Here is a 23,739-nt window from a genome sequence, read left to right on the forward strand (position 1 = left end):
ATGACAATTTAAACATGAACACTTTATTGACAAGGAAGACGATGTTAAGATGACTTAAAAGTGAGTTTCATAGTGGTAATTTATAAGTACTCCATTCTGTGTATGTCAGATTATAAACACTAAAGGAAGTCCACCATATTTGACTATTACATAGTTTGAAATAGCTGTAAGGAAATTAGATAGACAATATTTTTGCAGCTGAATTATTACAGAATAACTATTGAATGTGTAGAATACTTGTCCCTGTTTTTTAAATTTAAAGATACTCTTTCAGTATTTACAAATAAAGTAAGAGTTATTTTCACCAAACTCCTAATAATTTGACAAATTTTTCTATTTATAATCATCAGAAAAATGTATTAATAATGTAGAAAATCAGACTTCTTTTCTTTAATGTAGGAGATTTCTCTTTGGAAAAATTAAATAAAAGCACTAGATATTTTTCTATTAAATTTGAAACTCCCTGTTTTCTACATATAATAATGGATATAGGCACAGAAATTTCAATACCATAAAATATGTTTATATTATAATTCAAGGCTTTTCTACCCCCGCCCCACTGTCATCACTTCATCAGTTGAGAGTCAAGTAAATAAACACACTTGTAATTCTTGACTTGGTGATAGTAAAAGTATCAATAATTGTTATTTATTCTCTATTTTCTATTTCCTGCTCACTTAAAGGTATGAAACCAAGACTCTATTACTAACTGATTCTACTTGTCTTTTAAGTACACTGAATGGCTCATCCTAAAAAGTGATAAATGAAACTCCTTCCTAAAATGATACGTGTTTTAATACTCTATAAAATGATCACCATTAGAGATAATTTTTTTTAGCACTCTTTGAAGATAATTGTAGTGGGGTAACTTAAACATGAAACAGTTTCAACACTTTGAATTCATTAAAGCAAAGAAAAAAAAACACCTCTTATTACTACTCTGAAGTATTTGATGAATAAGTAAATTAGAATTTTGCTAACAATACTGTTTCTTTGTAGCATTGGGTACAATCTAGTTAAAGTGATGTGCTAAATTGTACCTGAGATCCTCTTCTGGTATTGCTTATAACTGTCCCTTTGTTCATTTATTCACTCTAAGAACTTGCCAGTTCTCATCAAGGTGGTTTGGTGCCTTAGATTATGCTTCGTAATTGTCCTTAGGTTTTTCTTTTTTTATTAGCACTCCAGCCAAGAGATCTGAAAGTAAGAAAGTATGTAAATGTTTACTGGGTTTTAAAAAAATATTAAATGTAAGGTTAACGGGCGTAGGTAGGTCCAGTTTTTCAGTCTTATCTCATACTATCAGATGTACATCAGTGTACCTCTGTCAGTGCAAAGAGGTTCTAAAAGTAATATGTGCTGCTCTCAAGAAGATGATAAGAATACATGCCTCAGTTTTTTCCCTGCAGTAGGAAAGGTATATTTTGTGTAATTGATTCAAAGATAGGCCCTTTTTTTGTGTGTTGCAATTGCCCAAGGAAAGTAAAATAGTGTCCTAGACTTAGGGAACTAGCCTGATTCCTTCAAAGATTTTAGCCAAATTTTTTAGCCCACTTATGGATACCAACTGGCTAGAACCTCATAGCACAACTACAGTAGGTTACTTGTTAAATAAAATACAGTATATTTTTGGTTGTTAAACTACGGATTTAAGTTCCTTTAAGTTATTTGGGAAACATGGTGGAATATAAATAAATAGTTCAGCAAACAGTTGTTTTTACAGATCTGGCACTCACAAGAGTGTCGAAAGAAGAACATACAGATGAAGCAAACATAAACATATACTTGGTAGTTACAGGTGAACAGATAATATTACCTACAGAAGTTATGTGGTTTGAGCATGTGAAAAGCTCTAGAGAACACCTGCATTTAAGGGGCAGAGGTAAAGTTACCATCAAGGAAATCAGAACAAGAACAGGAGGGTAGTGTCTCATAAGCCAACAGTAAAGTACAAAAGAGATTCACTTTTTTCTCACTGCTGCTGAAGATTTTTATTCTATTTAGCTCAAATAAAAGAACGCATTAGGATTTTTCAGGAGAGGAGAGTTTCAGGATAGAAGTTACGAAAATAGCATTCAGCCTTGCATAGGCCATATGAATTAGATACCACCCTAGTCACAGTCATCCAGGCAAGGAATAAATACATAGTCTAGATTTATGAAGTAGGAGTACAATTCAGAGATTTTTTTTAACTTAAGGGGGAAAAAATCTAGCTTCTAGAACATGGGAACAATTTAATTAAATTAAGCTAAGTAAGAGCCAAAACTTATTTCAGAGCCTAGATCTTGTCCACAAAGGTTGGGATGATGGACATAAGCACAGAGTAGGGACCAGATTAATCTATTCCCATCCTATACCCCATTCAATAACTTCTCTATCCTTGAATTTTCCTTTTCTAAACCTATCAGTGTCCCAACTTATTATCTTCAAGTATAATAATTACATTTTATTTAACAATGTTAACCCAACAGCAATTCAAGTGGTGATAATTTCTTGTGTGCCTGAGGATTTGAAGAAATGTGTTATTTTATACATATGTGCATTACTTTTTTCTGTTCCGTCGTTCTTTACATTACAGTAGGTTATAGAGTGAGACTGGAAAAATGAGTGCATTGGCTTCTTCACCTCCCTTCTTGCTACGAAGCAAGGCACATAACTCTCATAAGGACTCTTTATGGGCAGGAAAAACCATAGGCCATTGCTTCTATTTTAAGAGAGTTATTGTATAACAGATTTTTGGAACTGCCGAGGAATTTAGGACTCATCATAGTATAGCTCTCTCTCATTTCACTTGGAGAATCAACTGTCATTGCAGTCAAAACACTTCATCCACATTGCAGCATGTATATTCTCCTCACTTATTTTTAAAATATCTTTGAGAAGGAATGGCAACACGATATCCTTCTTTTTACTTTGTGAACCTTTAAGAAGGTACTTTATTTGCCACAGAGGCTGAAACCTCAAATCCTCTATACCTGAAACCTCATTAATTAATATCCTAGTTGCATGAAAATTGATTCTTAAATAATATTTAATAATTATTCTTAAAAAATTCTGTTATCTAGTTTTGTATATGTACTTCTGTTATTTTCAAGTATACTGATAGATACTAAGTGTGTGTAAAATATTTAAAGAAAGGAGATACTTAAATACATGCACACATCCACACAAAACCTTCATGTGACAACTGATGCATGTTCGAAGATTCTCAGAATTTAACCACGAAAATCCATTAAAATGTAGTCACAATTCTGCCCAGTGTTCTCTGACAAACTTCATGATTACAGATTTCTGTGTGGGCATACTCTCCTTGACATACAACCCTTTCGACTTTTATATTGATGATTCAGTCTTCATAAAGAAACTTTGTATCCTAGTCAGAGCTATATAAAAGAGGTTTTTTTTTTGGGGGGGGGTACGCGGGCCTCTCACTGTTGTGGCCTCTCCCGTTGCAGAGCACAGGCTCCAGATGCGTAGGCTCAGCGGCCATGGCTCACGGGCCTAGCAGCTCCGCGGCATGTGGGATCTTCCCGGACCGGGGCACGAACCCGTGTCCCCTGCATCGGCAGGCGGACTCTCAACCACTGTGCCGCCAAGGAAGCCCAAAAGAAGTTTTACTTAGTTATTTTTTTGTTCCCTGACCTCTTTATAGGTATCAATAAACTTAAAACTTACCTTTCTAAGATATTCACATCCCTTCCTTATTAATCACATTTTTTAGAGGGAAAAGTTAGCTAAATCTGTTCCATCATCTAATTTGATGTTTTGTAATGTTTTAGGGGTTTACATATTTTATTCTTGCGTTATTATCAATAGTTGCCAGTCAAGGGGTACCCTTCTCTTGCCTAGTATTTATTCAGTGTACCTATTCATTCTCATAGGGTCTAAGCCTGCCATTTCTGAGAAACTGCAGCCTTACCTTTATGCTGTTTATCCCAAGTGCTTTTATCTATCTGTGGTGTCAGGTTTATCAACCATTTGTCCATTAAGAAAACATGCATCTGGGCAAAAATAAATAACTCAGATGCTGCTAACTCATCATCTCTGAGATGTATTTAGGTTATTTCCTGTTGGGTGATGGATTTGCACTAATTCTTGCACTCTTGGCTGAGTTGTTTTAAGACAGCTAACTGGAATTACAAGCACCTCTCTTTGGCCAAGGATTGGGAGGTTACTAGCACAAACTCTTGAACCTTAGTACAGTAATAAATAACAATTAAAGCTCTAATTGGTGTATCTAATTGAGCACATACTTTGCATGTCACCTACTGATAGGCGTTTAAACCAAAGCACGCATTATAGAAAGGAAAGACTATTGGCAGTAATAAACACGAACCATATTAAACATTCACATTTAGTGTGTAAGAAAGACTAATAAATTATAAAATGGCTTAGAAGGCAAATCATCTTAATATCCCTTATGACCCTCCTTTTCAAATGTGGAAGAAAGAAACAGTCACGTCAGAGATTCTGCCTTACAGGGTCCTCTGTTTCTCCTTTTAAGATGAAAATTAGTAAAATAATTCTGCTGGATAATGAACACTGAGAGTACAAGTGTGACCTGCTGGTTTTACTGGTGCTTAATATGTGGGTTTTACCTTTGTGTACTGGTGGTCAAGGAAGCCAGAACCATTTTCCCTAAGGACACTATATTTCCTAAGGATTATTCAGTGAAATTAAGAGCCTTAAATAATACCATGAAAGTTTGAATTTGATTTTATTTTTGGACAGCCACTGTCAGATGAGAGATAGGGACTATAGTTTTTTTAAAAGTAAAGACATATCTCATTTAAACTCTGGTGTTTTTATGATTAGAAGTGGTTTTTATTTTTGAAACTAAAGAGAGGAGAATAAATAAAAGTGAATATGAATATCCATTTGAATTTTAATGTTATAATAATCTTCATAGTCTCAGTTATCACTTATGCCAGCTTTCTCATTTGAGAGGTGAGTGTTATGGATGAGATGACAGTGGTATTTCAGTAGTACATGTATTGTCATATACCTTGTAGATTTTTACTCTCTTAGAACATTGTTACACACTAAACATGAGTTTCTATTTACAAAGTAAATTTAAACAAATCAATTTATTAAGTGACAGAAACCAGGTCTAATTCAGCATTATATTACTACAATGTATTGGACAATCAAATGTTAAATAACTAGATGAAAGCACGCTAAATCTGTTTACATAAGACTATTTTCAAATACTCATTTGAGTACTTTGTTTTGTACCTAAGTATGATTTCTTTTTAGTGTGTATCTGCTTTCTGAAGTCAATACTACTAGCATCAGTATATAAATCATACTTACAAGCATCCTTTTAAAAAGAGTTATACTTGGAACAAATAAATATAGTTGTTTAATCACAGTTGTAGAGAATAGAAATAGAATTTTATTTTAGAGTTTCAAATCAAGGCATTGCCACTATCTTTCCTTTGGATATGGCTTTTTCTTCTGTTTTCTCCTCTTACGAAAAACTCATAGATAAATGCTACTGAACTGTAGTATAAAGCATATTTTCTACTAGTATAAAAAATTAAAACAAATTATGAATTGTAAGTTCACCTAAGAATTTGGAATTATTTATCTTATGCAGTTCATATAGGCATTTTTATTACCAGGAAATAAATTTATGTATTCATTGAAGCTTTGGAATAATTCCACTGTCTGAAAATATGCTGTTTATTATTTTATTATGTCATAAATAATAGCAAAATATAATTTTGAGTAAAGTTGAGAATTTTCCATTCTCATTATCCTTTTTATTTTACTGAGATTTCTAATTAAGTAAAAAAAAGTTGCCTATATGTTATTTGGTGGAGAAAATATTTTTAATTGTCAGTTTACTATAAATCCTTGTTTTATTTTCTTACTAGCAGTTTAGCTGCTTGACTTTGCCACATCAAAAACGGGATAGAAATTGTGAGTCGGTATCATTCATAATATACTCTATTGACTAATTTTATTAAATGAAGAGAGAAAAAGATTTGATATCAATTGTTTAAAAACAGCTTAAACTGTCATTTATTATGGCCCTATTAATTTTTCCATATATTATATAATGAGATTGCACACCTATACTATATTAACAACAACAGCAATAACAGAAAACACCAGTATGGATATCTACTTTGTATATTGCCTAAGAAAAATTATTGTGAGTAATTAGATTTCTGATAGCATTTTACTAATATTTATGTCTTGCAGATTTTAGAGACTTATTCTTTTTACTTACTATTTTCTTTAAATGTCTTATAGCAATTTAGTTACAGTTTTTAGTGCTGTTTGCTATTCCACAATTAGGATGAGAGCTAACATCTCTCAGATGGTTCTAGGAAAAGTCTAGTTTTGAAGAAATATAAAGAAGTGAGCAACTCTGTAATCTTAATATTTATTTCATATAAACCAATCAGGTGTATCGTGTAGCTAATATGTGTTGCAGTTCTCCCAATATTTCTTCGCTTGTCATATGCAACCAATAAAGACGTGGTTTTAGAATCCCCCACGGCCTTGAAGATAATGTCTGAAATGAGAGTCACTCTGTATAAGTTGTCAATCTCAAGACAATTTTCTGTTTTTCAGACTATAGGTCTGTCATTTTTAATGAATTCAACTGGAATTTGTGAAAAAGGTACTGTTTCTAAAGGTGGGTTTATCCTGAAGCTAGTAATGAATCTTTAATGTCAGAGCCTTTTGCTTGAACAGGCCTCTTCCAAGGCATTCTCAGGGCCCCTAGCAGGGTCATGTTTTTGTAAAATTTGCTGAAGTATGATATTTAAACACAATCTTTTAAGGTTTTGATTTCATTCTCTGACTTCTCTGTTACAATTCCTCTCATTTATGGCTGCTTAGGGGTAGCTAAGAGCATTTGGGGATTCTGTTAAGTGGAGGTTCAGTTGGTGATAAATTCAGTTTGAGTTTAGTGGGGGTATTTTTATGTGGTTTGTAGACACTCATGTACAGTTTAGTTATTGTTAGCTATTCTGGTGAAGAACTGGCCTCTAGAAGTACTCCTATTACTCATTATACTGCCCTACTGATTGTGACGTAAATATGCAAGGCCGGATGTCATATTACAGTTTAAAAGTGTTCCATGGCACCTGAGATATGTGGTCAGTGGTGGAGAAATAATGTTTGGAATATGTGGAACCAGAAGCTAGGCTGGAAAATTCTTTCAGTCATTAAAGGGTTCTTATAGATAACTAATCAGAACAGAAGTTCTCTCCTGTATGTTCTTGGTGGATTATATACAGTAGTACACAGAGAACATATCCAAAAGTAGTACTTACAATTGTAAATGCCCCATACTGTTCTCCCCTTTTAATGAGTATCATATCAAATAGAATGTATCAGAATACCTGCGTTTGTGGAGCACAGGCTGTAGCACTTCAATGCACATGAGCACCTGTGACATTGTGCTAAAGTATGTGACATGCCTAAAGTATCCAAACCATCAATAATGAAAAATAAATTTTGATCAGCTGTTTAGGAGGAAAAGCAAAATTATAGAAAGTGACACTATGAAATTGTGAAGAGACAATCCTAAGATATATGGTGAAAAAATTATTAAGGAAATAATTGTAAAGGAATGGGAGGCAATTAAATAATTAAAATGTTTTTTAGTTTTCTGGGTTTTGTAACTTGTGATACTTTTAGGCTTTCTGAAAATTTGTGTTGTTTGCTGTGTTTTCCTTTTTTTTCCTTTTTTTTTTCCTAAATAAGTATTCACTTTGGTACCTCATTTTCTACTTGTAATTCTTTTCTATTTTTTCCTTAAATTGGTACCCCTAAGTATTATAAGCTGTAGACCTTACAAAACTTGAATCCACCCCTGCTATTTTTATTTATAATGTGTTAGTTTCTTGAAATTTAGAAACTAACTAAACTAACTAATTCTTGAAAGTTAGTTTCTTGAAATTGGCACAGTGTTCCACAGTCTTAGGTTGATATGTACATTTTAGGATATTTCTTTGTATCTTTTAAATTTTATCTCATTTTGTCTCCTTTATCTTTAATCTCCAAAAATTTAGGGTTTCAGAGAAGAAAGAGTGAAAAATTAAAAAATCAATTTATTAATTTATTTAATTAAATAGATAACAAAATATTTATTCATTCAGTAAAAGAGCTGAGATAGAAAAACCCATTTTCACAGTTTATGTTAAATAAATGCTTGGTTTAAAACCTTACTATTGGGCTTCCCTGGTGGCGCAGTGGTTGGGAGTCCGCCTGCCGATGCAGGGGACACGGGTTCGTGCCCCGGTCCGGGAAGATCCCACATGCCGTGGAGCGGCTGGGCCCGTGAGCCATGGCCGCTGAGCCTGCGCGTCTGGAGCCTGTGCTCCGCAACGGGAGGGGCCACAGCAGTGAGAGGCCCGCGTACCGCAAAAGAAAAGAAAAAAAAAAAAAAAAAAAAAACCTTACTATTATAATATAGACTAAACTAAGGGAGTTTTTAAACTACATGATTTTTAAACAAACTTTCAAGAAACTATACTAATGAGCTTTACTTTTATACTTTCTTCTCACTCTCCCAATTCCCCAGTTTGGGAAGTTTCCTTCACCCTCACCTCCCACTCCTATTAAAACCTTTATGTGGGGCTTCCCTGGTGGCGCAGTGGTTGAGAGTCCGCCTGCCGATGCAGGGGATACGGGTTTGTGCCCTGGTCCGGGAAGATCCCACATGCCGCGGAGCGGCTGGGCCCAGTGAGCCGTGGCCACTGAGCCTGCGCGTCCGGAGCCTGTGCTCCGCAATGGGAGAGGCCACAACAGTGAGAGGCCCAAGTACCACAAAAAAAAAAAAAAAACCTTTATGTGGAGAAAAATATTATTTTTAAATTACTGTGTGATGATTTCATAGTAATCATTAATGATTAGTAAGTAATGATTTCAGTAAATTTCTATAACATTTATAATCAAAAAGTCTCAGTAAGTCAAAACCTTTTTTTATTATTACTCTTAGAACTTTCTAAAACAATACAGCAATAGGAGGAAAGAGAATGAATGCTGAATTTTCTAGGACATTTTAAAATTTAGTAATTTTATTCCATACATTAAATTATCTTATGACGCAGTCCTAAGATGTTCTCATTGTTCATTCATGGAATTCTGTATATATAATTTAAAAGACTGTTTATAAGTAACTTTTGAAATCTAACTGTGAGTTATCATGTGAATGAGACTATGCCTTTTAAAAATGTATATAAACAGGTATGTTGGATTGAGATAGATAATGGTCATTACAGGTATATTATCTGATACATTGATTTAGAACCTTTATATGTGCATTGCCATTTATTTCAACGCTTGACAAGTAGACCTTTATTAAGCTGTGATGATCACTGAATATGAAATGTAACCAAGATTATTTTTTATTCAAACATAATTTAAATATTCATCAAAGAGAAGTTATGCTTGAGACTGACAGAGACTATTAACATCAAAAAATATAATTAACTGCATTGGGTCTCATGAAGCAGAGTTAGCCAAATAGCCGAGAGGTCTAATTGCTCTAGAATTTGAGAAGCAATGGTTTTATTTTATGCTGTAGCTGTGAAATTAATAGTAATGTGGTTTCCTATGTGGGCCAATTAAAAGCTGCCTGTTAAGGTTCATTGCTGTATAGGAAACCCACTGAATATCCCTTAGTAAACAGTATTGACATGTCAGTATGTACAAGAAGATAAAATACAATAAAAACCGTGAAAATGAGAAGTGGTATTAAAAGACCTGTTTTTGAAAACAGTCCATTAAACTCTTTACACCATTACAGTGTTGCAGTGGATGTTGTGGTATGCCCTCCAGATTCCCCCTTCAGATCAGGCCCGTTTTCCCCCCCTGCCAAGGGAGTTGCCAGTAGATGGGCTCACAGTGAGTCCCTGCCCAGGAACTGCCATGGGCTGAAGGGATCTTAAATCCTTCTGCCCAGAGGCATCCCTCATTGAACGCCAGAGTACAAAGGCTTGGCCTTCTCATCTTTTGCTTCATTTTGAGACATCTCTGAAGGGTTCTGCCAGCCTCAGAGCTCCCTCCCTGAGGAGTTTGCTGGGCCTTTCTCACTCTACCCAATCCTGCTTTACTCATGGCAACACTGATAGTTCTAAGAGCGTTATAAGCCTCTCAGAGCTCCTGGCTCAAATTCTGCTTCCAGTGTTACCCAACCTAAGGAAGGTACTGATATAAAAACAAGTCCTGTCAGTGGTATTGGTTACATACATTATAGGAATCTGTCAATCAAAAACTAAAATGGTTTTAAAGCAAATTTTAAAAATGCCCAATTCAGGTCTAAAACATGGCATTTTACGTTGTAACGTTTATCTTTGTCATGTGGTCCTTTTTCTTTAATCAAGGTAATAGGTGGACCTTTGTGATGCTCTTCTGCTTTTTAGTTGAATACAAAAAGAAAGCATTCTTGATTGAACCCAAAAGATTTTGCCTTGCCCAGGCTGTAGAGATTTAAAAGTGGGCAGACATTCTAATGGCATTTTGACATTAATGAGGTTGCTGAAATGGAAAAGTTGAAGGGTCAAAGATAAGAGCGGTAGCAAGATCTTAACAGTGTTTCTTTTTCATAATAATGACATCAAATATACTTAAGAAATGACTGTCATTTCTAACATAAAATATGTAATGTTATGTGTGAGTGTACTACTTTAAGTATTAGACTACTTTTTGTAAATAAAAATAGTGCTAAAATTAGCTATAAAATGTGCAACTTCAGATATGGTTTATTAAATTAGGATAATCTCATTTTTTTAGCTGTAATTTTTGTAAGGCATTAAAAATCTTAAAATAGCATAATAGATTTTAATATGTGTAGTATAATTAGGTATACATTGTGTCGTTAATCTGCAGTGATAAAGATGTTTTCCTGGTCATTCATTCTTTAATATGCTTACCCGGTTTATATCTGTGGCTTAAGATTACATGTTAGTTTTCAGAAGAGCAGTGTTGCTGCTTCACAGCACACAGAGCTGTACTCCCAAGGCTGTACGTGGTGTTAGTGGTATTTAAAGCTCTTGAGTCTAACATTTTATAGCTCACGATGAACTGAGCTTTTCAGACAAGTTACTGATTTGAAGCTAATTCAAGCTGGGAGTATTACGTGGACTGGAAGCCTTCTACCTTCAACTGTTAGAAACTTTTACAAACCACGTAAATCAGAGAAGTTTTACTTTGGTTTATATCCCGGTTATGGAACTGTGCTTGACTCCTGAAAATTATATCTTTATCTTTCATTCATTGATTTATGCCTCCAGATAATTACTGAGTTGTATGGTGGGCAAGCTAATGTGTCAAACACTCTAAAGATATTTGTGAACAACTGGTAAGAATATATATTTTTAAGTGTATGGACTGGTGTTTATGAAGTTAATACATTTTAGAATAAAGCACAGTGTTATACACGTGGTTCAAAGATTCTTAAAACAGACACCTCTCCAAGATATTATAATCTGGTGAAGAAGATGAAAAATATATATAGAAATAACTATGATACCAAATCTCTCAGATAGCACAGTAAATTTCTAAAAACTGATAGAGAAGGGAAAGCGATAAGCAATGGCATGAGGTGGGAAAATTATACTATTTGTTGAGGGAGTACTAAGTAACTGTTAAAGGATTTATTTAACTTCTGTCCTCACTTCTTTAAACTTTCCTTACCGTGTCCCATCTCATTAACTTTCTTCTTCCTTTTGGGTATTCTGAATTCTTTTCTTGCACTTAGACCTCGGAGGAAAGGATTTTCAAAGATTGTGTTCTTTATATTTCTCAAAATTATGGAATAGTTCTATAAGATACTATATTTTAAAAATTGTTTTTAACTCTGTAATGTCAATATAGAAGATAACACTAGGGTTTTAAGCCCTTCATACTGACTCTGAAAACAAGGAGTTCACTCTTTTCATAGCAGAGAACAGTAATACATAAGTTCACATCCATTTGTTTATTTTCTTCTGCTTAGATATTGTTTGGATGTGGTATAATTAGTGTATCACAATGCTTTCAAAGTTGTAGGTATTCCAAAACTAGGATATAGCAGCAGATAATGTCTTGTAGCACTGTTTCTAGTGCCAGGCCCACAGAGGGATATAAAATTATCATTTCCTTCCTTCCTTCCATCCTTTCTTCCTTTCTGTCATTTATGTATCATTTATCTATCTGATTTTAGATAATTTCTTGCCTTTGTGACTGAGATGTAGCAGAGGACACTTCCCTTGATCTGTGCTTTTTAAAAAAGGAGCACTTTTGGTAGTACGCTGTAGACTGGATGCTTACGAGTAGGTATTCAGTTATCGAGAATGCCATCAGCAATGCCTTGTTGTTTTCTTATCAGCTTCTTCCTGCTGTCAGCTTGGCACTTGTTTCAATAGAAAAGGATTTGCATCAAATGTAATACCTTATTATATACAGCTAACATGGGGTTTTTAATTTTGTAAACACATGAGACACCTGCAGTGATAGTCAGTTTGATAAAAGGGTTAGATTATGAATATTTTGTCACGATTAAAGATTAGTTCTGATTTATCAGAAGTAAGCCAGTGAAATTTGCCATATATTTATCATCAGGTGAGACTCCAGAGTGTATGAACCACAGAATATCCACCTCTTGGTTATTTATATTCAGATGATGGGTATTAAGGATTATTTTTAGCCTTCCACACCTGTTCTATTGCTAAGAGTATCCCAAGAGTCTGTGGTTCCAGTCTTTTGCCTTTATTGTTTCTCATCTCTTGTCTTACAGACCAGTTAGGCAAACATCTGTACAAAATTTCTGCAGTTTTTATTAAGGGAAACAACAGTGGTATGTATCAACAGGACATTTTGAGTTGTTCCTTCAATTAAAAAACCCTCAATAAAATATAGAAGAATGAGAATTCCAATTTAGGAAGTATTTATTGAATGAGCACTTCTTGCCCTAAATAGGACTAGGCATTCCAAGGAATTTAAAAGAAGCCTAACAACATCTAACTCTCGAGAGGTAAGACTAGGGTCCTAGAAACAACTAAAGGCATTCATGGTATGAGACCTGTTACGATGAAGTGCCTAGCACTCTTCGGGGTGTTTGGAAAAGAATATAAACAAAAACGCAAGGAGTTTACAGCTTAATTTTAACAAGGAAAATACTTGGTGAGTTAAATAACAATTTTATGCAAAATATAGAAGAGAGCCACAAAGCAGAATATGATTAATTTCTTCTTTCTTAATTAAGAAGAAATCGTTCAAGAAATTATTGACAGTAATTTCCGTGGGAATTCAGTTCAGATACATCTTTTTAAGTTAGAAAGAACAACATAAGGAAAACACAGATAGATAGTGGTTTTTATGAGGCACAGTTAATATCAGATAATTAATAAAAAAAGATTCATGACTTGCAGAATAATTGCATAGCATTTTGTTTTCCAAATGAGAGTTTTCACTTCGTTGACCATTAACTCTATGTATTTCCCTCTCCTCCAACATTAATTTATACTATTAAGTTCATACTGTTCATAGTATGAATACTACTAAGATATTGCTCACTTGATCATACTATTAAGATACTGCTCACTTGTCCTTTCACATCCCCTTTTACACAAAGCATTCCTGTATACTTGTTTATAAACTATGTCACATATTTTACTACCAAAATATTTACAAGTTACATGAGGAAAATAAATTACTGTAAAACAAAAGTAATAATAATAAAAGTGCACTTAACTGAAAAACAAGTTTGATGAGGAAATAATAGTACTAAAAGTCATGAAAGATTTCATACTGAAATAATTCATTTTGGGTAAAGAGTAGCCGTGCTTTCTTGCCTCTTGGTTAAAAAACCCAAGCACTTATAGAACGTTGTCATTTTAATAAAAACTGAAAAAAATTCCTGAATTAAATAAGTACTTTAACAAAAAGTTGTACTTTGTCTTAACTTTTGCATAGATGGTAAATTTTTAAAAGCTACATCACCAAAAGTCAAGATTTTATGTCTATGCTTTCATTTTGATTACATAGGAAGTTCTGTGAACATTCATTGCTGTGCTATAATCAAAGTGAGGTCTGTGAAAGAGGAAATTATATTAGCTGTCAATTAGACTAGAGATGCATTTCTTTTATAGGCAGAGATTTATAATACTGACTAAATGACATCCCATGAAACATCTTGGGAGGCAGAAAAAAAATATTTATGGCATAATTTTCCTGTTTGTCAAAATCACATCTAAACCAAGGGAGTTATCTTTAAGGTGAATTTAAAATAGCAACAACAAAAATCTAGTTTACTCAGTTTTGCACTGTAAAACTCCTTTTAGTTGCAGGTTCTTTTACATTATTTCAAACTCTAATCTTCTAAGCGGGTAATTAATGGACCAGAAAAGCCATTTGTGGGAAAGAAGAGCCATAAGGGTGAACATATTTCTTCACAGAATGACCTTTAAGAAGTAAATAATTACAAAAGGAAAAGATTTGGGATGACCAATCTAAATCTGAGGATAATTAGAAGGAATAGAGTATGAAAATCAAAATGCTTGACATGTACAATTCTCATATCATAACAAGACTAATTAAATATTTAGAAACCAAAAATCCCCTCACAATTTGAAGAAAAATAACCCACGACAAAAGGGTCTGTAACTTTGCCAATAATTAGCAAGGGTTATAGGAAGGAAAAGCGTCACAGATTGGCTCCAAGGCTCTGAAAGGTCATGTCTTATTATGGTGTGTCTTTTATATGGTCTGGTAACAAGTTTCTTGCTAATTTAATCTAACTAGGGCATCCCATAGCGATATCCCATTTCCCTTGTTAAAAATGTGATAGTTTCTGCAAGTGCAAACTGTAGTAGGTTAACATTTTTAAAAATAATTGCTCCTAATTGATACAGGTCATAATAATATTTTAAATTATTAAAAGCAAAGGTCTTGAAAATTTGGACTTGGAAGCAATATTTTTGAAGTATTTCAAAATTTTATAGCTTTTATCCCCACTTGAATTATCTTGTTCCTTTCATTAAGTAGTTAGACCTGATGACCCTGTGAATGAAATTTAGTCTCAGTGGCATGCTTTGTAAATAAATATTTCTTATTTTGCTAATAAAAGCAAGTGCATTTATGTTGAATGTGCATTTCTGCAAACAAGAGATTTTGTACTGGATTAATAAGGCTGAGTGAGTCCAGCCTAATTTGCATTAAACTGACCCCAAGGTCCAGTAAAAACTGCAAGGAATTTCAAAGGTTTCTAAAACATATAGAAGGTTGTTTTTAGAAAATCAGCATTGTCGTTTCAAAATCCTAATTTTAGTAATTAATGTGGAATTTTTGAGAATTTTTTTGAGTTTCTAAGATGCCAATTTAACTATAAATATTAAAGTATGCATACTTTGTGGTTTTAATTCCTGACACAAAATGATTACGGAAGGTATCACTTTCATGTTATTCCTGTTTTCAACATACTGAAAACTAGAATGACAACAACCTTCTGCATATGAGCCTACACAGGGTTTTATTTCAAACTTTTGTTGATTTGCTGTAGGTTAGCTGATACTTATTTTTTTGGCTTTCTATTTGTTACATACTATACACTTTTTCAGTCAAATAGGTTTTTATGTTTATATATCAATAGTCCAGACATATTTTGTATTCTTGCTTATAGTTATTTAAATAATAAATTGGCTTTTTCTATACTCTTTTCAAATACAGTTGTAAAAATTTAATTACAGTTGCAATTTTTAAAAAATTAGGACTATATTTCAAATTTTTGAAAACACCAGTATATAGGAAACTGAATGGAATAAACTTAATATTATTTATTTTTTTCCAAATTATGTATCCATGCGTGTATCAGTACTCAAGTGTATTTTCCTAGAGATTTCGGGTAGCAACTTCAGTTCAATAATTCAACTTTGTTTCAAGGATTTTAAAACACTTTAAATAATACAATATTATAATGCTTAGAGTATAATATCCTAACATGCCTAAAGAATTAAATACTATATGATGAATAGAAATCTTCTACAATACACAAATTATTAAATAAATTATGAGAACATAGCTATGTGACAAATGGGAACATTACTTTAGAACACCTCTTTTTTACCACATTAATTACACATCATTTAGCTTCCTGATGTTATGTTTACCTAGCAATTAGTTAGGCTTACAAATCATCATTGATAAATATTTTAAAAATGCAGGACCCACTTTCCTTAGCTCTACAGAATGGAAGTTTAGATAATAAAAGGGGATTTCATTACACAGTTTTAAAAAAGGTTTGATATAACATTCAACTCAGTTTCCCTCTTTCATCTGTGAAGATGATTGTAACGTTGTATCTTGGAGCATAACTTCTTTTTATCCCTCCGGTTTATTTGGTTACTTTGTTTGAGCAAATTTATTTAGGAACTTAACTATTCATGTTTTAAGATAATCTACTGTGTGTATAAAAATTTATTGTAAATTTGGACTAAAAAAAACAGGGGTTCTAGTACCTAGCGTACTGCATTCATTCCTTGGTCATTTGGAATTGTTAGTGCATGAAAAAGTTATTTGGAAGCTAAAGGGTACTTTTTCCTCCACCCCTTAAATAGATCTGTCTCCTTAGTGTTGTATTATTGGCTTTCATGATACAAAACTGCTTCCAAATTGACAGAATTCTCTGAGAATCAGGTACAGCTGATTGAAGCAGAATTGGACGTCTGATACTTATTTTCTAATAACTGTGTTTATTTACAAGCAGCAGTAATCAGGTTAACCATTCATCATTATTTCATTCATTCAAAAACAACTACTGAATTCCTGTTATGTGCCAGGCATATAGTCACCTCTAATAAAAATGTATAGGTTGACAGTGACCTTTTTTCTTTATTTTCCTTTTCTTTCTTGCCCTCTGTGGTAAATTTTAAAAATTTGTGTACTTGAAGAGAATAAAATTTACTCATTGACATATGATTTTTTTTTTGGTAATTGAGGCTCAAGAATGAATATCATTTCTAGACCATTAGTTAGAGAATGGGTTTATAACATCAACTGTAGATGTTCTATTCAGTTAGAAGATATAGTTCCCCATGTGGATGTGGTTTTAAACTTCCACAGTACCCCTGTGAATGTTCTGTTTATATTTGACATTTTGGAAAGGGATATCATTACATGTTTCCCTAGTACCTTGAAAGCATTTATTTCATCTCCAAAAAGTAAGCAGTTTTAACTAAGACAGAAGGTAGCTCAGGAAAGAAACAGACCTGTTATTGCTAGTATTTTATAATTAAATTTTAAAAATAACAGATGCCACTAAGAGACTGAAATTATTGATGCAGTCTTCACTGAACAGACATTCTCAATAAAGAATTGGACTAATTGTAGAGGATGACTCCAAATTTCAGCAAACATTAATTTTTAGTTTCTGTCATGATATACTAGGCTTTTCTGTTGAATGCTGGAGTATTTGTTCAAGTTGGTAGATTTTGCATTTTTAATCTTCCTTAGAACTGTGGTGAATAATGGCCCCTGGCAGGAGATAATGAAATTTTCTTAATTTATATTTTCAAGCAGAAGCTTCAATTGAAAATGGCATCCTATGGCCTGGAGACATAGCTCTAGTGCAAGTTTCAGGGGAGATGCAATAATAATGCAGTGCCACCGAGATGAGGAAAGATGGGACAGTGAAGAAGTAATTTAAGGAAGAAGAAAGAATGTACCAAAGCTTTATTGTAGCATATCTAATGATCTGTTGAAGATTCCCAATGGTTTTTGGAGCATGACTGGAGAAACTAATGTTATCTTGCCAAAACAGAAGCCCCTGCTTAATCAGCAGAACAAGACTATTGATTAGAACACCTCTCACAATAGATTACACATGGAATCTCATCTCCATACTTTGCACTTGGTAAAGTGTAATAATGAGCGTAAGATAATCAAAACAAGAGTAAGGGGCTTCCCTGGTGGCGCAGTGGTTGGGAGTCTGCCTGTCGATGCAGGGGACACGGGTTCGTGCCCCGGTCTGGGAGGATCCCACGTGCCGCGGAGCGGCTGGGCCGAAGAGCCATGGCCGCTGAGCCTGCGCGTCCGGAGCCTGTGCTCCGCAACGGGAGAGGCCACGACAGTGAGAGGCCTGCATTAAAAAACAAAACAAAACAAAACAAACAAACAAAAAAAAACAAGAGTAAAAGCAATTTGTTGGGCATTGTACAATTCAAAATTAGAGTTGGAAAGGAAACAAATTTGCATGAATACTTCAGCCTGTTTTTAAAGCTGTACATAGTAAATCATATGGGAAATACAGGGAATACTCTGGAAGAACAAAAGATGTTCTGCCCCTTTAAGATTTGCAAATCTATGTCCATCTCATATAAAGGAGTAATGCTCTTATTACTGATATTTTTGTTGTTGTTGGTAATTCATATTTGTTAAGGGATTGTGCAAAGAGTTTGCCTGCATTATCTTATTTAACCTTAACGACAAACTTCTAAAGAGGGTATTATGGTTTACAGATGAGAAAGCTAAGGTTGAAAGGTTTAATATGTTGCTTACGGACTCACAGTTAAGTAAGCAGCAGGGCTGGAACTAAAACCCCAATTCTTTTTTATTCTGAAGCCTCTGCTTTTAAACACTCATCTCCCCAGTTAGCAAATAATTTTGCTTCTGAACAGAGTCAAACGATATGCTATGCTGGTGATATTCATACAGCTTATTCTCAGCTTATAATAATGTGTGCATTGTTCCTTCTTTCATTTACAGTTTTAAAAGATTAAGGAAAAGCAGCATATTAATAGTTTGTTTGCATTATTAATATTTCATTAGTGATGAAGCACTACTGTCCCCTAAATAAAAAGATGTTTCTTCAAATTCTGCTGTTTAATCTCTGCATGATAATTTATACATAATTTCCATATACTAGTATGTAAATTAATGGTAATATACATTTGTAAAATGCATTTTTATCAATTACACATTTTTCTTGGCAATATTTAGATTAGAAAATTAGAGGAAGAAATATTTAATATGATAGAAAGTTGCAACCTAAAATAATGTATAGAAATAACATAGGTGATTTTTTTAATAGTGCTTTTAAACCAACAATGTAAAATAATGTTTAGCTTTTTATCTACACATGTCAACTTGGAAATTTTTGGAAATGTGGTTAGAATATTAAAAATGACCATACGCTTAGATCTGAGACTGAGTGCGTATGTAGTTTTACATTAACTTAGTAGGTGGTATTAAATCATACATTATATCCCAGAAATTGCTTAGAAGTAAATTTTTGCAAGGGCTGCCTTTATGTCCCTTGAGTTCTTTCTGAAAACAATTGTATAGTATGTTTTCCTATAGTTGAGCCACTTTATTAAAATGTATTTTAATAAATAAGTCAAAGGTTGACTATAGAAAAATTTGCAGTGATTATAGTGGATCTTGTTTTGGTTTGTTATTTTTAATGATACCTTCCTTCTAGGGAACACAGTATATTTTTACAGATTGCCAAAATTTTATTTCCAGATTTGTTTAGTGTTAGATATTTTCATTAGCTAGGAAAAGATTATACTTTCCTTCTGTTGTTGAAAATGGGCTTACATGTGATGTATACATGTACTTAGAAATTGTACTTATTTAGGTTAGGAATTTATAAATAACTAGCCTGCTGGCTCAACACTAGAGCAACTAAAACCCTTGATTCTTATGATTAAAATTAGCAAGAGAAGATATGTTAACATTGTAAGCTGTGTTATGTACTTGCTGCATAAATCATAGTCATCACTAAATGCTTTTCTATTTCACTTGTATTTTATTAAGGTTTATAGAGTAAAAGCATGTGTTCGCATATATAATTTATTCTTTACTAAAGTACCTAAACCTGTCTCTAACCCAGTGGTTCTCATAAATCAGAATCATCAGCAGAGCTAGTTAAAACACAGATTGCTGGGTACTAGCCTCCAGAGTTTCTGAGGCTGTTGGTCTTGGGTGGGACCTGAGAATGAATTTCTAACAAGTTCCCAGTTGGTGCTGGGGCTGCTGGCCTGAGGAACACATTTTGAGAACCCATGCTTTAACTATCCTCACTCATCTGTGCAGCCTTACAAACACCAAATAAAATAAAATCAATTATTTAAAAGTTGAAGTGTTTCTTTATAATGAACAGTAATTGCATTTCCTTCAAGTCATAATTAAAGGTCCACCTATTTAAAAAACCCTATTTATCCTTTTCTGCCTTATTCTCATTTATACTGAATTTTTGTTTCACATTTAGGAAAAGTATAAATTTTTAACATCATGAATCCACATGGTATTACTAAAGTATACTGATACTTTAATTGTTAATGTAACCATATCTTTTTTTTTTTTTTTTTTTTGCGGTACGCGGGCCTCTCACTGTTGTGGCCTCTCCCGTTGCGGAGCACAGGCTCCGGACGCGCAGGCTCAGCGGCCATGGCTCACGGGCCCAGCCTCTATGCGGCATGTGGGATCTTCCCTTCCCGGACCGGGGCACGAACCTGTGTCCCCTGCATCGGACTCTCAACCACTGCGCCACCAGGGAAGCCCTTAATGTAACCATATCTTAACTGATAAATCTTTTTTTCTGGAGGAAGAGAGAAACTCATGAGGGGAACTTCGCTTAGGGCTGAGAATGCAAACAACTGAATGCCTTTCCTTTCTTGGCTTAGTTGTGACTTTTTATTTTCATTAGAGTGAAAACTTGAAGCTGAGCAGTTGATGGGAATTTACTTTGCTTCTGTGGCTAATTGCTTTCTCTTTCCCTATCTTGAATGATAGCAGTTTACAGTTTTATAGCCTTAACCAACAGTGTATTGGTTAAGGAATTTTCAGATTTTTCTTAGTACTAACAGCTCACATTGGGTATTTCCTTTTCCCTAGTTTCCTCACACTTTCTGTATATGGAAACCTAAGGCTACTTGCATACAGGAATTTACATAGTCTGTATTTTTAATAATTTCCATCATTTGGTCCTCTAAAATGTTAGGTTTTCTTATCCATGAATCAAGATACTAGTATGCAAATCTGATATTCTTATACCTTTGTGTTCCTCTTCTTGCTGACCCTTTACTATTTTAGCACCCAAATTCCTTTTTTTCAAGATTAATTTTTTGCACTTCTGATATATAAAATGAACCTTTTTGACATCTGAGAGGCCATGAATTCTAGAAATCTATATAATTGTTTTTGCAGGAACTCCATTAAGTTTCTTTACCTTCAATTTTTACTTAAGCGCACAGACCTAAAATTAATACTTTTTGCTGTCTTAGAGTGAATGCATTGTACAATGTGATTATTAAAAGAAGTTTTAAAAATTACGTGGTTGATATAAATTATTATAATTGCTTTTGACATTAATTTGAACTTGTAATTGTGGTCAGGTGACTAATGCAGAGTTGTTCAGAAAAAGAGTAAATATGAGCAGTTATTTTTCATTTTATGGTGTTTGTCTTCTTTTAAACAAAATATAATGAAAACAGGACTACTTATCCCTTGTATACTTCCTGCCAACATACTGTGACATTGACTAAAAGATACTTCAAATCCCATTTTAAAGTCATATTTATTTATCTGATCTTACAGTGGGAAGAAACCTGGAAAATCGTCAGTATGTTCTTTAGTTTTGAAAAAATGATATAAATTTCCGAATCCTTTGAGCAACTTCCTTCTTCACCTTGGTCCAAAGTCCTTCGTGCTCTTGATCTATTTCAACCTTGAGTACAGTCCCCTTTCTCTCTCACCTGTTCCTGGTTTGGTGGGGAGGGAGGCTCCAATGGGAAGGGAAGGGTGATGAAGTATATGAAAAGTTTACTCACGAGTGGAATTGTTGTTTTATGGGATTTCTACCATGAATATATTTTGAATAAATATTAAAACCATTTACAACATGGCAGAGCTTCGTTAGTGGCTATAAAATATATATAGAAGGAGTGTATGAAAGGGATATCTAACTCATAAGAGTTTAGATTTCTTTGTTTCTAAGAAGTGTGAGGGTGAGATAAAGGGACGATCTTTGTAGGTATGAGTAAGTACAAGCAAGGAAATTAAAGTTTTTAATTTTTGATGGGGACCAGGTTAGAGGTTGAGAATTCCTGAGATCAAGAAACTTTAAAAAGAAGCAATGAACTCTTGTTACTGTAAAATTTAAGAAGAAAATGAAACATTAGTTCAAACAATAGACGTTGGTCTGTTGAGAAATCTTAAATCCATTTGCTGTTTAAGATTTTAGGATATAAAATTTGTTCCACTATTCATGTTAAAATAATTCATTTACACTAAATAGAGAACCATTGGCAAATTTTTATAAATGATTGAACTCACTTAAGAGAAACACGGAATAAGGGGAGTAAAACATGATGTTGCATAAGAATGTGACACTGCATTGTTTACATTATCCGTGCTTTTGAAAATTATTTTATATGGTATGTTTAAAAAATATGGCATAAGATATTACAGAGTATGATAAAAGTTATCATTAGTTTAATATTTGTACAAACAATTTTAGTTATAATTTATTTAAAATGTCCATTTGAAGTTCATTTGTTGTAGCTTGACCTATAAAATTTACCTGTTTGATCCTATAGAAGTTTTCAGTTCAGGTCTTGCTGCTCAACAGGGAAGAATCAACCTGGTTTGAGTTGAAGTGGCTCTAAGGTGCATGACTTACATACCTACCCCTCTCTAACACAGTTCTCCTTCCACCCTCCGTGAATTAGTTGTGCTAAAAACTGGGCTACTTTTTGATTCTTTATTTGCCATGCTATAGTCTAGTTATTTAATGTACTATAGAATGTCTGGTATTCAAATTATCAAGTGAATTTTGTTAAAATGCTCTTACTCTCCTTGCTTTGTCTTCCTAATTTATATACTAGCAGAAAATACAGTAATAACCCTGAAAATATTACATTGCATTGGGTTGTAATCAAGTTAAATATAAAGGAAATGATTCTTGCCTTTATATAGCTTATAACAGGATCATTTGGACAAATTCATAGAACTCAAATAAATATCATCTTGCCTGGAATTCTAACTTAATTCTAATAATCTCAATGACAATGAATTAATGACAACACAAAACTAAGAAAATACTTCCGATAGGAATAAATAGGACATTCTAGACATCATGTTAGTGACATTCTTTTTAGTGTTGTATTTCAGGGAGTACTAATTTAGAAAAACCTAATTCATAGTCATATCATGTTGATAGTATAAGCCTATTGCTCTATGAAAATAGTAAGTGTAACACAATGCTTATGACACTCAGTATTATGTACCACGCACTATGCTAAATGCTTTAAATTCATTCTGTCATTTATGCAGGCCATAGCACGGAAGGTGTGATCAATTAGCTTGGTATCTGGTATTCAAGAGTGTATAAATACCTGTAATAGAATGCTTAACACAAAATGGGATTTAGAGGATAAGCTTAAAACCTGGCTCTTCCTTTGTTTCAGTATGTTGTCAAAATTTACTTTCAAGCTATTCAGTTTATGACTCTCTTTTGTTCAGTTCCATTCTTGTTCAGTACCATTTTAAAGTCAATTTTAATTCTTAAATATGGTGAGTATCCAGGTAAGTTTCTTTTTTTTCAGTACATGTTGAGCATGTCAAAAATTCCAATTAAAATGTAAAATGTATACTAAAAGAATAGAGAACTGTTAGTGATTTTCTTTTTATTTCCAGTTAAAATTCAGTGTGACCCATGCTACAGATATATTACAACATAAAGAAAATAGGACTTTTGTAACTCTTTACAGCAACCTAATATCAGTTGAAGTTTTT

General features: G+C 33.5%; 1 protein-coding gene across 13 annotated transcripts in view; it reads left to right on the forward strand.

Annotated features, from left to right (window-relative positions):
- ADGRL2 (adhesion G protein-coupled receptor L2) overlaps positions 1-23,739 on the forward strand; it is a 179,698-nt gene that overhangs the window by 102,352 nt on the left and 53,607 nt on the right. The gene's annotated exons all lie outside the window — the stretch shown is intronic.

Source organism: Delphinus delphis, chromosome 1, assembly GCF_949987515.2.
Source record: "Delphinus delphis chromosome 1, mDelDel1.2, whole genome shotgun sequence".
Lineage (NCBI taxonomy): Eukaryota > Metazoa > Chordata > Mammalia > Artiodactyla > Delphinidae > Delphinus > Delphinus delphis.